The sequence below is a fragment of the Anas acuta genome, chromosome 10, assembly GCF_963932015.1.
Source record: "Anas acuta chromosome 10, bAnaAcu1.1, whole genome shotgun sequence".
Taxonomy (NCBI): Eukaryota; Metazoa; Chordata; class Aves; order Anseriformes; family Anatidae; genus Anas; species Anas acuta.
In genome coordinates, this window is record NC_088988.1 from 14,036,891 (window position 1) to 14,051,222 (window position 14,332).

General features: G+C 37.0%; 1 long non-coding RNA gene across 2 annotated transcripts in view; it reads left to right on the forward strand.

Annotated features, from left to right (window-relative positions):
- The window catches only part of LOC137861889 (uncharacterized), a 137,224-nt gene extending 131,835 nt beyond the window's left edge, over positions 1 to 5,389 (forward strand). For both annotated transcript variants that reach the window (XR_011099907.1, XR_011099910.1), the window contains exon 10: positions 8 to 5,389. This is a non-coding gene — a long non-coding RNA (uncharacterized lncRNA). The remainder of the gene's footprint in view (positions 1 to 7) is intronic.
- The last annotated feature ends 8,943 nt before the right edge of the window (positions 5,390 to 14,332 follow it).

Consider the following 14,332-nt stretch of genomic DNA (forward strand, 5'->3'; position numbering starts at 1 on the left):
TAAACAGGTAATGAAAGGGATGTTGCATCACTGTAGAACAAAGTCAAGTTGGTGACCAAAAGGTGTTTTACTGGTGATTTAACAAGTTGCACTGGCTGAGCTTGAGTCTGACCACAGCAGGTATACAGAAATGGGATATGTGAAGCTGGGAAAGAAAAGAATGGGGAAACAAGAAGGACTTCCCACTTTTGCTGGTGGTAATTTCAAAAATTGCTTAGAAAAGTTTTGCTTGAAAAGGTAAATGTCAAACTAAAACTTCCTGATCAGAGTTTAAGTTCAGAATTCAATTCAAGCTTGCAGATGGTGTTCATAACATTGAACAGGTTATGTGAGCCTGTTCAAACCATTAAAGTTTCAGATTTAGGTATGAATACCTATCTTAAAGTTTCTCTTGCTAATATCATGCAATGAAACAATACATACAAAATGCAAATGCCCTCAGTCAAGTACGCAGTAATCTTACCATGTACACTAAGATGAAAAGTCACAGAGCAGTGTATCAGTTTAAGGAACTGCTAAGATCATAGTAAACTGTAGCCCAGTATTCTCTTTGCAACGCTGCTGACACTTTTAAATATGCTACCACCTATAACCTGTTTGTGTCCTGTCATCTGGAGTACTTCTGAACAGCAGAAAAGATCATGTGAATGCTCCCCAGCACTGTACAGGAAAAATCATCTCAAATGTCTTAAAACACTTTTGTTGGCTGTTGAAAGTAAAGCAGATGACTTTGAAGGAAATTAGATGGGATGTACATGCCCTGGTCTGACAAACCCATAGGACTGTACTTTCTTCTGTGGAAGCTCAGATAAGCAAATGGGATTTATTGGTTTCAGCTGACAAAACTGTTCAAAGTAATCTATAGCAGGTCAGGAAACCTATGCCTTACTCTAAGGCTGAATAGATCTTCAAAATGCTTTTGGCAGGCCAAATATTAGTACATACTTCTGTATTAACTAGTAACAATTTGCGCTATGAAAAAGTGATTGGCTGTAGGTCCCACAAGAACTGGATTAAGTTGTGAATTGTGTTCACCTTCTGGGTCATAGCTTGACTACCCTGACCTACATTAGTAGAACACATTCAAGCAGAGGATGCCATGTTACTCAGCTGTGAGGGTTAATGCCCTGACGATGAAAGTTAAACTGAGCAAACAAATGGACATTTGCCATTTACCATATGTGATGCAGTGTTTCTATTAACAAACACTGCTACTACTGATTGTTCCTATGGACTATAAATTCTTTCCAGAACTACAACTCAAGATAAAAGATTCATTTTTTTTCTAAGAAGTTTAAATTCTCCTTTTTGCCTCCTTCCTCCTTGAGACAAGCTATTCAGCAGTGCTACAGCAGCAGAAGTACATTTGTCCTCTTGGCTTGGGTGTATTGTGCATGCACTGCCTAAGAACACTTTCAAAGGTGACCTAATTCTGGGTGGGCTATAAACAAAAACACTTGTTTAAAACAGGAAAGAGAATATCCATGGCCTCTTCAAGGTTTGTGTCTATCACCCTTATGTTATGAAAGTCTCATATCTGATTCCCACGTCATTTTATATGTATATAAACATACCTATTTTGTATTTAAAATTGGATATGTCTATTATCCTGTGGTTTTCTTTGTAGTGCATATGAAGTGTGAGACTTATTACTGTTTGAACATGCCTCCTGTATGTTTTTAGATACAGCTACATGTTTTGATACACTTCTTCAAGGTAAAAAAAAAAAAAAAATCAAAGCCAGAGACCATATAAACCTGGGGGGAAAAGTCTGATCATTGGGAGGTATTCAATTGTCATCTTCCCAAGACATTAAGGAGAATTGTTAGAATTAAGATGAGGGAAGCATGAGAAACAGAAGGCTAAACTGTGCACACAAGTGTTGAACAGTTTTCTTCCAAACAAAAACAAGAATGTTTTTATGTCAAGTGAGTCATTTAAGGTTGACTTTGCTAATCTGAAGGTGTTAGTCAGTAGAGTGGTCCAAAAGCAGAAGTAGTCTAAGTGCAGCTTAATGTCACATGTTTATTTCATGCAAATTAATGCAAATTCATATTTAAATATGAAGCCATAGGAGAAAATCCATGTTGAGGTTTTGGTTCAGATGATAGCACCTACTATTTGATTAGAAGGTGAGACAGTAACTGCAGAGCACTAGTGTAGGATACTATGCCACTACCATCTTTCAGTGAATTTCTCATGAGACATTATTTTTTTCATGAGGAAACAAATGCATTACCATACTGTGTTTGCCTAAAGGCCTTCCCCATTAATTTCAGCTTTATAGGGCGTAATTCTCTGCCTGCCTAAACCAATGTGTGGCCTTGTAGAGGTTAAATGACAGTTATGTTCCATTAATATAATTCTGCTCCTCAGCAATGGGCAAAGGACAAAGTTTGGAATCTTCAAGATGATGATCATTATTATGAATAACCCTAAAATCTGCATTCATTGCGTCTTCAGTGGCAGAATAAAGGCATCCGAATAGTGCATAGGAATAGGGAACAACGAGCAAGTGCAACAGTAACAATGCATTCTCTATTCAGATGGATCCAGAGTCCAGTAACTAGAATATAGCTAATATATATATAAAACTAGCAATAAAGCTTTTCATTTTTTGATTTACATTTCAACAGGAAATCACCCTTTTACTGTTCAGGATTGTGAAATGAATTGTTGTAAGGCCTGCTGAAGTCTTTTATCTTTTAACTTCTACTGAGTTTACTCAGCAGGAAGCAATAGTGGGATTCCAACACAACAAGCTAGCTCTGTGCAGAATGCTGCCCTCACAACTGACATCTGTCACATCACCCAAACTTCTTGAGAAACTGAGTCAATGGTAAGAAAAAAAAATATTTAGTAGGAATGTGAATTGTATCACATTTGGCATCTTTGAAGTCCATGGAAAATAATCAGTCATGATCCAACTTTGGACTAAAGCCTGCCATAGAGTTCCTTTATACTCTTAACAACAGCATATCTCTATCTGCTTCCAAAGGTCCTGTCAAGCAGATGCCTCTTGGATTGTGGCTAAAATACAATTCTAGGTTCTTTCAAAGTAGCAACAGATATCCTGAGTTCCCAGATCTCACAGATGATATTCTGCTAGTCACTCCTTTTGTTATAGCAAGGATACCAAAGTGAGGCATACTGACTATGACTGTGGTGGTGATCTAAGGTTGAGTTGAACACAACAGCTTTGTGTTGAGTACATAACAATAGCCCAATCTAAAAGGAAAACAATTATTAAGGGCTATGTAAGGAGCAACTGTTGCAAAGGAATAACAACTTTTGAGTGATACTGCTTAAAGATGAAGGTATTGCTAGAAGGAAAGGAGGAAATGTACCCTACAGAAGCATTTTTTGTGGAAGGAGTGTTTCTCTTCTAGGCAATCATTCTAAAGAAATAAATAAGTTTCTATGCACTGCTGGTAGAAAAGCCATGTTCAAATCAAATGTAAAAATATTAAGTATATAATGGCATTGTAGCAGGAGTGAATTTCACCCCATTAAAACAGTTTTTCTTTGAAGTGTCATTTCCCTTCACTGGAGGGGAGGGACAGGCAGTACTGACTATATGTCTTAATGTATTAAATATGTATTCAATTTATACTTGTAATTATAGTTGTAGTACTCGGATGGGAAAGTTGTGCTCTGTACATTTAATCTTTGTGTTTCTTTATGCTTAGCTTATATTTAGCATTTGCAGATGCTTGAGAGGAAGTATAGAGAAATATAAACTAAAGGAAGATCTTAGGAAGCCAAAAAGGCTAAAAGGAGACAGATCCCTCAGTTCTCCCTCAGACTCTGACAGAGTGCAAAGGTGAGGAATGTAAACAAATATATAACAAAGACTCCATGTTTATGTGCATGTAGATATACATACATATTTGTATATAATACAGGATTGTGCATTTTGGTGAGCTTGTTATCCAAATGTTAACATTACATTGTTTGAAATAATGTTTTTTGATCTAGGAAATAGGTTAGAAAACTGAACCGTTGCTGTATTTTGTCTTTCTGAAATTCAGTGTTAAAGCTATTGAAGTGTTTGAAACAAAAATTAGTTAGCTTTGCATGTCTTTTTCTATCCTTTTAGCTCTATAGAAGATACACGATTCTGATTTTTTTTTCCTGCATATATGAAACATGCTGTTAAAATTACTGTTTTTTGTCTCAATAAGCTGCTCAGTATTTCATCTCCATACTACTTCTTCTTGATACATTCTAAAAGTTGTTTCAACTTAAATAAATGAGGGCACCAACTGAGGCTTTATAAGTTTGAGAACATTTCACTACATATCCTTTGCCTCAGTATTTCTCATACATTGTGTAAACCACCACACCCAATGCTAAACGAAGGTCACTGTTTAAATGTGACAAGCTTGTAATCTAGCCTTGATTGCATTGTGGAAAGACAAGAAGACTGAAAAGCAAATCTGATATTCAATAACAGCACTTGGCAATGAATATTTGTTGCCCAAGAACAAGGAACCTGTGGTCCTGACTTGCAGAACTGTTGACTTTATTATCCCTTTTCCTGAAACACACTTAACTTTTTTGTTAGTGATCATATGATTTAACTGAGACTGTTTAATCTTGCCTGCTTAATCTGTGTGTTACCAGTCCCACAGAATTCTTCTAAGAAAGGGATGTTTTATATTCTACCTCTGAGAAAGAAAAAAACAACAAACGAGTACAACAACAAAAAACTTTCTACCTTACACAGCATATTGTCCATACAACAATGAAGAAGTTGCTCTATGACTGTGTGTATATAGTGGTTTTGTAAATCCCTTTGAGCCTAGACTTGAGAAAGGCAACTAATCCCAGTAAAAGGGTATTGCTTCATATGAAGTCTTTGCAGAGTATATACCTCCACCCCCAACTGCCAAGGCTGTTTGCATACAGGGTTTTGGCTGTGCTGCTACAGATAAACTGCGCAAATAAATGAAACTGGCTGATATTTTACACCTACTAGTCTCATTCCAGTATGTATATGTTCACAATCCCTTCCCTTGCCACTTCTCAGTAGTATATTGTGACTATATGTTGTAGAGAGTGCTGTTGCTTTGAGGCAGTGAAGATGCATCCCAAGATGCATTGTATGCCTTTAGGCATACAATGTGATATATACCTGCACAACATAATTTTAACTGTTAAAGTATGAATCTTTCCCCATTACATTTGATCCTGTATCATGGTAACATATACTGCAAGTTTCATCCTTAAGATAGCAAAGCAACTGTTTCCCAGCTCTTAAGTTTCTGTAGCTGTCCACCTGTAAATATTCTAAGCTTTAAGAAATACTGAAGGAATCTTGCATTAAAATACTGTTGATTTTCTGTCAGTTCTTTTAGCTGTTGTGATTACGAAATACTTTCATGCCCATGAGCTGGAGGATGTTGATCAAGTTCCCACAGAACACAATTACTCACACCTATTCCACCTTACTGCTATGCTAGTAACTATCTTATTAATCATCATGCTATCCACCCAAGCATTAGAAGCTACTGTAATTTGTAGCGTGTCACAAGAACTCTAAGAAAGACATAATGGTAACCTGACATCCCGGTCTTTTATATGGTGTTATTTTTTTCTTTACTGTCACACAAACTCTACTGCTAGCCCATTTGCAGTACAGAGTGGAAATAAATAAATAAATATTATATAATAATAATAATAAAATATGGTTTTATATCGTGAATCAGAAGGAAGGAGAAAGGAAGAATCAGTGAAACTACTGGAATGATTAATCAGTAAGCAGAGGTTTCTAATATGAATGTTCGTTGTGTGTTGATTGTTATCATACTGAAGAAGTGTTTAAAAATTGTTTCTGTAAGTTTTCTATGTAATAAACAATCCTGAGACTCATAAATACTAAGCATCAGTCAGAAGTGGCAAATATTTTGATATTTAAATTACAGGTGAACCAGAAAAAGGAGGATGTAAGCGATCTAGCAATTACACCATGCTGCCTCAAAGGACAGAGAAGGAGGGTTGTTTACATATAATGAACCCTCATCCTGTCGGTTGGAACTGCCAGTCAACCTACCATTACTGTTAATACAGAATATACATCAGCCCAGAGGGATTTGAGAGGAACCCACCATTCATTTTCTTCTAGTCACAAAGCAGCCACCAACAGAAGAGCTGGATTCAAACTGATGAAAGGGTAGGAAACATATTATCAATGAGCATGGAATCCTTTTGAAAAATACATCTCCTGGTAAACACTTCCCCAAAACCTTATGTGAACTATGTAACAAGAGCACACAGGCGACATGCAGTGGCTTAGCCAGCCAGCCAGCCAAGATCTTAAGATCTAGCTGTTTATGCTCTCTTGCTTCCAATTATCTCTTTGGTGTATAGGAGACTGCTCTTAAGGCTGCCCTGTGCAGGAAGTGCTAAGTATGTTCATAAAGGTGTGGCTTAGCTCCCTAGCAATTCCATGGTAACAGGGGCGTAGTAAACTAGCCTTAAGTAAAACAAACAGGCTTTGTGGAAATCAAAAGCTGAGAATGCAAGCTGTCTCTTTGATTAAAGCAGCTAATCTTTGATTGTAGGCGGTGGGCTCCACCTTGTTTCCCTGCGCCCGGAAGGTTCACAGGGGTTGGATGCACTGAGTCTTGCGCTTTCAATACTAATGCAAAGGAATGTTTTTTAAAGTCACTTTTGTAAGATAAGTTGTGAGGAAAAATAGGTTACATTTATACAACTACAAAAATATGGTTAAATGAAGGGAAAAGCCCTATATTATTTACTAAAAATCTCATCCTGTACAGAATGGCTCATCTGACAGTGAGAGGTACAGAACAGAACCCTGCGTACTAAACAAGATCGACACCCTCTTTTATTGAGTCTTTTTGCCTTGCTCCCCAGGAGAATAGATGTGTTCTTACCAGGAGCTGACCAGCATAAGCTTAAATCTTACAGGTGAGGCATGTTGCTGACAAAAATTTGCTTTACGATGTTCCCTTCTACAGAAATCTACACAGCGAAAATACACTTTTGCCTACTGTAGATACATTCTCAGGCATGGATTCCTGCATAGATAGAAAGTAATTCAGAGATCTGAAGAGACAAGAAGATCTGATCTTCAGAGCCTTCCAATTTATGTCTGTGCAAAGTAGGTGTAAAATGCTACCCAACCTGTGACTCATCTGTAACAGTGATAGCCAGTCTGGCCACCTTTAGTGACAGCTGCAGGTGTTCAGTAGCAACTGGCCACGAAAACGCTTGATGTGCCTTAAGGCTATGGATTCATGATACTATAAGACATCGGTATCCTTGTTGTTTTCCTATTCCCATGAGTCACTGTTTTTGCCAGGATAACTATGTGTGGGACCAACCTCTGAACAAAATGAAGGAATGGATTGATCTTAAGGAATGCACTGCAAAAATGAGGTTTTGTGGCATTCTGTTAGGTTTTAACTGAATCAGATCCGACTTTCTAAATCAGGATCAATATTTCAAAGCTGATTCAGAGTGTAGCCTCACAAATAGTAGTGCTGAAGGGTTAGAGAGGACAACAAGCCAATGGCAGCCTGTGAATGAAGAGCTGAGACTGGATGAGTAAAGTGTGCCTGAAATTGGTATTTATGTCAAACATCTTTTATTATAAAACCCACAGCTTAAGAGTACAATTTGTCACATATTATGGCAGACCAACCAGCTCCTAACTATTCCCACTTCTTCAGTGAGGGCATGTTTGCTTATAGTGCATATTAGGATTTAATCTATCTGAAAAAATAGTGAAGGAGGAGGTCAGCCTCCTCTGCTTCCCTGTTCACACAAAGCAAAGCAATAGACCACAGAAAACAGCAGTTGAATGATGGTAAGTAAATGTTACTACTTCACCCAGAGCATTATCAGCACATCGACTCTACTCACTGCGTAGCCACTCCCAGTTTGTGCCAGGCAAGTTTCTCTTGTGTGTGTTCTAGGGCTCCTTCCCTTTTCCTCACCGCAGTATAGTTCTGTGTAAAAAGGACAAAATCTTAATATATGGTAACTATGTCACACTGATTGAAATAGTTACTCAAGAAAACTGAAGAACGACTGAACATAAGGTGGTATTTCCTGTCAAACAAGGGTGTGTGCCACATTAACAGACTGCATTGGAAAGGAGGTGTGGTAGTATTGGCACTTATAAAAACAGCTCTGTCATAGTACTTTATCACAACTCCAAAGTATTGGGAAGGGAAAGGGCAGAACTCATAGCACCTGCTTGCCGTGTACTTACATATTATCTATGTTTATAAAGCAATTCTGTGGTTATTAAGTGATAAAATGGACTGAATTGCATCAGATGTCATCTTAAATTTAAAATTTCTGCAGTGTGCCAAAGGGAAGAGTCTATTTAGAGCTATCCTTCATATATGTGTGCCTATATACATGTACATACATATTCTTTTGTTACTGTTGCCTTTTACTTGAATACACTTACTGACTGTGCAATATGTTTCATTCACAATGTTTCTTCTCAGAAATTCACATCACTCTAATATCAACCAGATGTATCAGTAAGGACACTACTATCTACTTCCACTGTATGTTCTACAGGATATAAAATCCATGATCAAGCCAAAGGGGCAAAGGTATTTACTCACCCATGCTCAACACAAAGACAGTAAAAACAAAAATGCAAAAGTTATTTCAGAGACCTATTTCTCTGGGGAAATTGTTCTGTCCTTGTAATTGGATGTAATAAGACATGGAGTGTGTATGAAATCCCAGTGTCACTTCCTGAATATGTAGTAATTGGTGGTGGAGTTGAATGAAATAAAGTAAACATAAAGAAGATGAAAGATGAAGAAATCATTGAATGATAGGTCTCCTATCATGTTTACTTTGGATGCACATAATTGCATTTATCAGTTTATTATACAGAATTCATTGATGAAATGTTTTTAAAATTTAAGTGCTTCAACATCTGGTTAAGCTTTGCCTAAGTTTTGCATTTATATTTTACTTCTATTTATACTATGGTGAGAAAAAGGTGTGTATTAGCATATCTTTTTGTGGAATAAGTTTAATTAAATTATAATGAAGAAACAAGTGTCAGAGCAGCTAAATCAAATGGGAATGAAACATTATAGGGACACACCCTCGTTTATCAGGGTTTTTAAGTCAACTGAGTTCTTGTGGTATAATCTGAATAAAAAGCCAAAGCTATACACCTTACTAATCTCTGCCAAGATACTTTCGTAAGGCTGGTATCAGTCAGTAAAGCTTCAGAAAGTGTAACTTGCATGAAGTCATTGTTAGTTGTGTAATTTGGTCAGTTTTTCATTAAGCAATTTGGACTTTCAGTATACAGTCTTTTGTATTCTGTTGGTGATCAATTCTTTCATCACCGCTATCTTGCAGAATTGATAAGCAAATCTCAGTATGTGAGAGTAGTGTATAGCATGCAGGTGTTTTGATGTAGGTAGTAACATTTACATTTCATACGTTGTCTAAATATTTTTTTTTTTTTTGCATGCAAGGCAATTGGAGTTGGATATACAAAGTTCCAGGTGGCTTTGGCTGTCCCACTTTGAAACATCAGTGATTTCATTTTTCAGTGAACTTCTGAGAACTTTCTAGACCTACAGTGTGATTGTATTTACATGAGGCATATGGTGGGTTGAACACCAATTCATTGAAGGAGTGACTATGAAAAATTTCTTTCAAAAAGTTAGAGGGCTACTGGATTTCCTGTCTTGCTTTTCCCATGGCTGGAAGTCTTTGAGCTGATCCATGAAAAATAAAGCATAAAATACCCCCATGCTAAATGTTTAATGGAGACATCAGGTCATTCTCATTTTCTGTTAAGAGGAGCTAACAACTTGATCTTTTTGCAACAGGATATAAAGTTTGTCCTGTTGAAATCAAACACATGAAGTCATTAAATATTTTATTCCTTATAAAGATAATAGGATGATTCTGTTGCATTGTATTTATATGGTAGTGAATGAAAGCAACTTTTTTTTTTTTAGCTTTTTTTTTTTTTTTTTTGGCTTTTAGCCATTACAGTGAATTGAATTATCAGTGTATGTACTTCCTCTTTTCACTAAAGTGTGGTGGTGGTGGTACCAAGGAAGGCGGTAGTGTATTTCTTGGCATTATAGCTGAAGTAACAAATGACTCATTATACTAAATTTAATCATTATAAAGCAGGTTTTTTTTTACTGTTAGTTACGTTGTCACACTGATGGACTTGTAAACTGCTATATACTTTCAATAGACAAAGAGAGAATGGATTACCAGTGTGTTTTAATCTAAGACCAACCATTAGTTTGCTTAAGAACTGCCACAGAAATAATATATCCTGTTGAATTTCCATTTGCATATTGTACCCGAGACTATCAAGAATGTTACCAATTGCAATGAGAATTTATTTGGCAGATTTTAGGGGCAATAAAGCTCCACAGAAAGTGAATTTTCAGTCACAGGTAAGGTAGATTGAAAGGTTTAGGAAGTACTTGCATATTCATCTCATTAGGTAACAAATCATATCACATGGCTTGTCTAGTTTACCACAGCTTAAAGATCCTGTCTCAACTAGTTTCAGTGAATTATTTGAAAGCTTAGCAGAGAGATCAGATTGGATACTAGGAAAAAGTTTCCTAGGAAAATATTTCTCATCAGCAACGTAGTGCAGCATTGGAGCAGGTTATCTGTGGAGGTTTGGAATTGCTGTCCTCAGAGGTCTTAAAGTCTCACCAAGACAAATCATTGGCAGGCTCAGTTTGGTGTTGGCAGTAGTCCATCTCTGACCATGGTTTTGGACAAGAGGACTTAGAGAGCTGCCCACCAGCTAGCATTTCAACAATTCTAATTCCAAAAAAACCTGTTTAGAGATTTATTTAAAGAAGAGCATGATATCCAAAAATCTAAATTCACTTAATATTTGCTTAAATTGCTAACCTTAGTGTAAATCTAGAATATTAATGAAGGACATTAATGTGCATACACATTTGATCTGTCCATAAATTTCATAGAAAAATAAAGTCTTTTATCTTCAGAAGCCTGATACCTGTTTTTTGGAGAACTTCTACTGAACAACATGCATATATTCACTGGGATTCAGGGGGAGGAGCTGAGCATGTATAAAACTTTTGTAGGATTAAGACACCAGATTGATTGTCATCCCATAAAGGAGAGAAGCTATGTAACATAACAGTGAAAGCAACTTCATTTTTATTTATTTAGCCTAGTCACTGTTTTTATGTTTTAGTTTACCTTTGAGTCAGTAGAATTGGAATTCCAGCTGGTGCAGGATTCTGGGTGACCGATTTCCGTAGGGCTTGGTGGGGCTAGTATCTGCAAGGCAACAATCCGTCGGAAACCACCTTTCTGAAGCAATTTTGCATATTGCCAAGCTTTTGTGAATATCCCAATGGAAATTATTTTGAGGCCTCTACACTGCATTATAATCATGACAAGACCTACCTGGCAGACCAAAAAATCAGATCTCTGAAAACATCTGGACAGCAATCAAAGAACACTGCTAAGCAGTTGTTCCCATGCCCTTTCCCACTCATTTGCTGTTAAAGAAAAGATGCCAAAAAATTCTTTACATATGCATTTATGTTTCAGTAGTTACAGTAAGCTCCTCCTTCAGAAGACATTGTCACAGTTGCTTATAGTTCCATCCAGGAGCCAAGGACTGAATGGGTATGAAACCTAAGTGTCTTTTCACATTTACTTATAAATCACATGTTATTTTCTGTGCCAATTTATTTTGGAGAGGCAGAGGCATAGAGAAAAAAAAATGCTTCTATCCGTATTGTGCAGGTAAACAACAAGGCTCCGTACTTACTTAATTTAGCATCTCTGTTTCTCAGAAACAGACCAGTTTTGGCTAGAAGAGACTGCTGGAGGACATTTTGTCCTTTCCACACACCAGCATGGCCAATTTTGAAGTTAGACCCAACTTCAAAGTTAGTTCACGTTGCTCAGGGTATTTCAAACTGTTTTACAAGATCATTGTCTTCCTTCTAACTGATGATTAAAGTACCAATAAGGAAGACAAACAACTTTTTGGTATTCTACAAGTTTGGAACAGCAAATAATCTTTTAGTTTCTCTGAAAGATGATCAAAGTTTTGCTGTAGCTCTGAATGTGGTAAGGACATCGCTCTGGATCTTGTGTCCCCATTTTTCACACTCCTTTTATTGGCTATTGCAAAAGGACTTCTGTGATCAGGACATTCAGTCAGTGGTGTTTTTAATAATGCTGTAGTAAAAGGGAGTTTTGTTTTTGTTTTATCTTAGTGTGTCTTGATTTAGTGGTCTGTGGAGTATGTATAGGAAAAATTAAATTGGCACCACAGATTTATCCATTTCAAGCACAATGCATTTAATTAGCTTCTTCAGCATTCTTATGTGATCTAACTATAAGACAGTTTTATTTTCCAGTTTTGTTTGATTAAAAACAGAAGTGAACAAGATAATCACAATACTAAACTCGGATAACAATTAATGTGCATCTTTAGAACTTCTAGTCTCCATCCAGTTAAATTTGCAAGACATTATTCTTGTATGGAGCCTACAAACAAACAAGAACCTCTGTAAACATGACTGCCAGGATTAAAGCTAAAGGTGAGCAATAAAGTCTTTATTTCAGCAAGATCTTGGTTACAAATTAACTTTGCTAATGCTCAGTGTACATGGGCTTATCCCACACAGTGTTTCAGGAAGTGGATCCTGGTGCTGTTCTCTGGAGACATGCGATGTCATTCCTTCGCATTTTTTAAATCCATAACATTGCAGGGACTGGTGTAATTAAGGATTGCATACAGAGAGATGAAAGTTTGTGGGTAGAAGGGGAATAGGAAGACAATTACAAAACCTGAAAATGTATCAAGGGTCTTTGGCATTGACACGAGTAGGATTTCATTAACTTGGCATGTTGTTAAAGTAAATTGTAATGCTCGACTCTTTCATATTAGATCCTGAAAGACAGGTGCAGGGGGATTGGCGTTCTTTGTGACAGTTCACAAAGGCCTATGAGCATATCTGTCAGGCTGGACAAGAATATATCAAGTGTATGGTCCCTTATACAAATCTGATAATTATAATCAGAATTTTATATGTAATAGGTACATATTAGGGCTATGAAATGGCACCCTCATGAAGGTAGCTATATTGTAGCAACAGTGCCAGAAAATAAACTACTGAAAACATTTTGAATATGTAAATCCATGTATGTTACAGAATAAAGTTGTCATCTGAAGTGTTTGGGAATTTGCCCTTTCTATAACGATGATGTATCGTCAGGACTACTTTTCAGGCAGCTGCACACGTGAGCAGCAGAGATGACAGCTGAAAGGCATTTAACAGCTATCTTGTAACGCTCAGTGAGCTACACCTCCGTACTGTGACTTCTCTGCAGTCCCTGCCAGGTAAATACTTGCAATTTGTGAACTCTAAGAACTCTACCATCTTCCTATGAGATGGTATCCTTGAACTGTAGGTTACTTTCATTGAAATAAATAGAAATAGTTTTGGTGATGCTGTTAGCTTGTGAATTGGTGTTTGCTGAACTAAGTCCTTAGTAACTGCTGTTTCATAAGACTTTAAAAAGAGCATAAAAAAATAACCAATTAAAAAAATTAGCATGTTAAAAGAATAAAGAAAATGGGATGTTAATATTTAAACCCTTCAGATATTCACAGTTAAATGTCCACCTCTGCAGTTTCCCCACGGTAGGCATCAGCAGCTAAAAAGCAGCACCCTTTTTCAGTCAGTGAAAACTATATTTCAACTCAGCACTGTTATTGAATTGCAAGTTTAAGATCTAATAAAATAAATATACATATGATCGATCTAATTTGCAATATTTGCCCTTTAAAAATCATGAGTAACTTATTAATTGTGGTAACAGGAATAAATAGTAAGGTGGTCAAAGCATTTTTTTTTTAGCTTTTTTATTATTACTTCTGCTTGAAAATAGATTTGAGTTTGACAGCGTCTCTAAAAATGTCTGGAGCCACGATGTTATAGATTTCCCTACTGCTGCCATCCAGCAGAAACGCTTAGAGGAGGGTTTTTGTGAACCAGACAGTGTTTTGCCAGTGCAGTCTCACCTGTGAGACAGAAAAGGGAGGAGGTACAGAGAAAAACTGCTCATCTGCACGGTGGTTAATGCCGGGGCGATAGTTCTTTACTGAGTACGTACAGGACAGAAAACGCAGGGCTTCACATGCCTGCTTTGGAAAACGTCCTAGATCCACTCTTTCTCAAAACCGAAAGTTATTTCACAAGTTATTTCACCTTTGAAACCTCGTGGAGAACAGGGCCTAAACCTGCCAGCTATCCCGCAGGTTACACCGCCCTCCTCG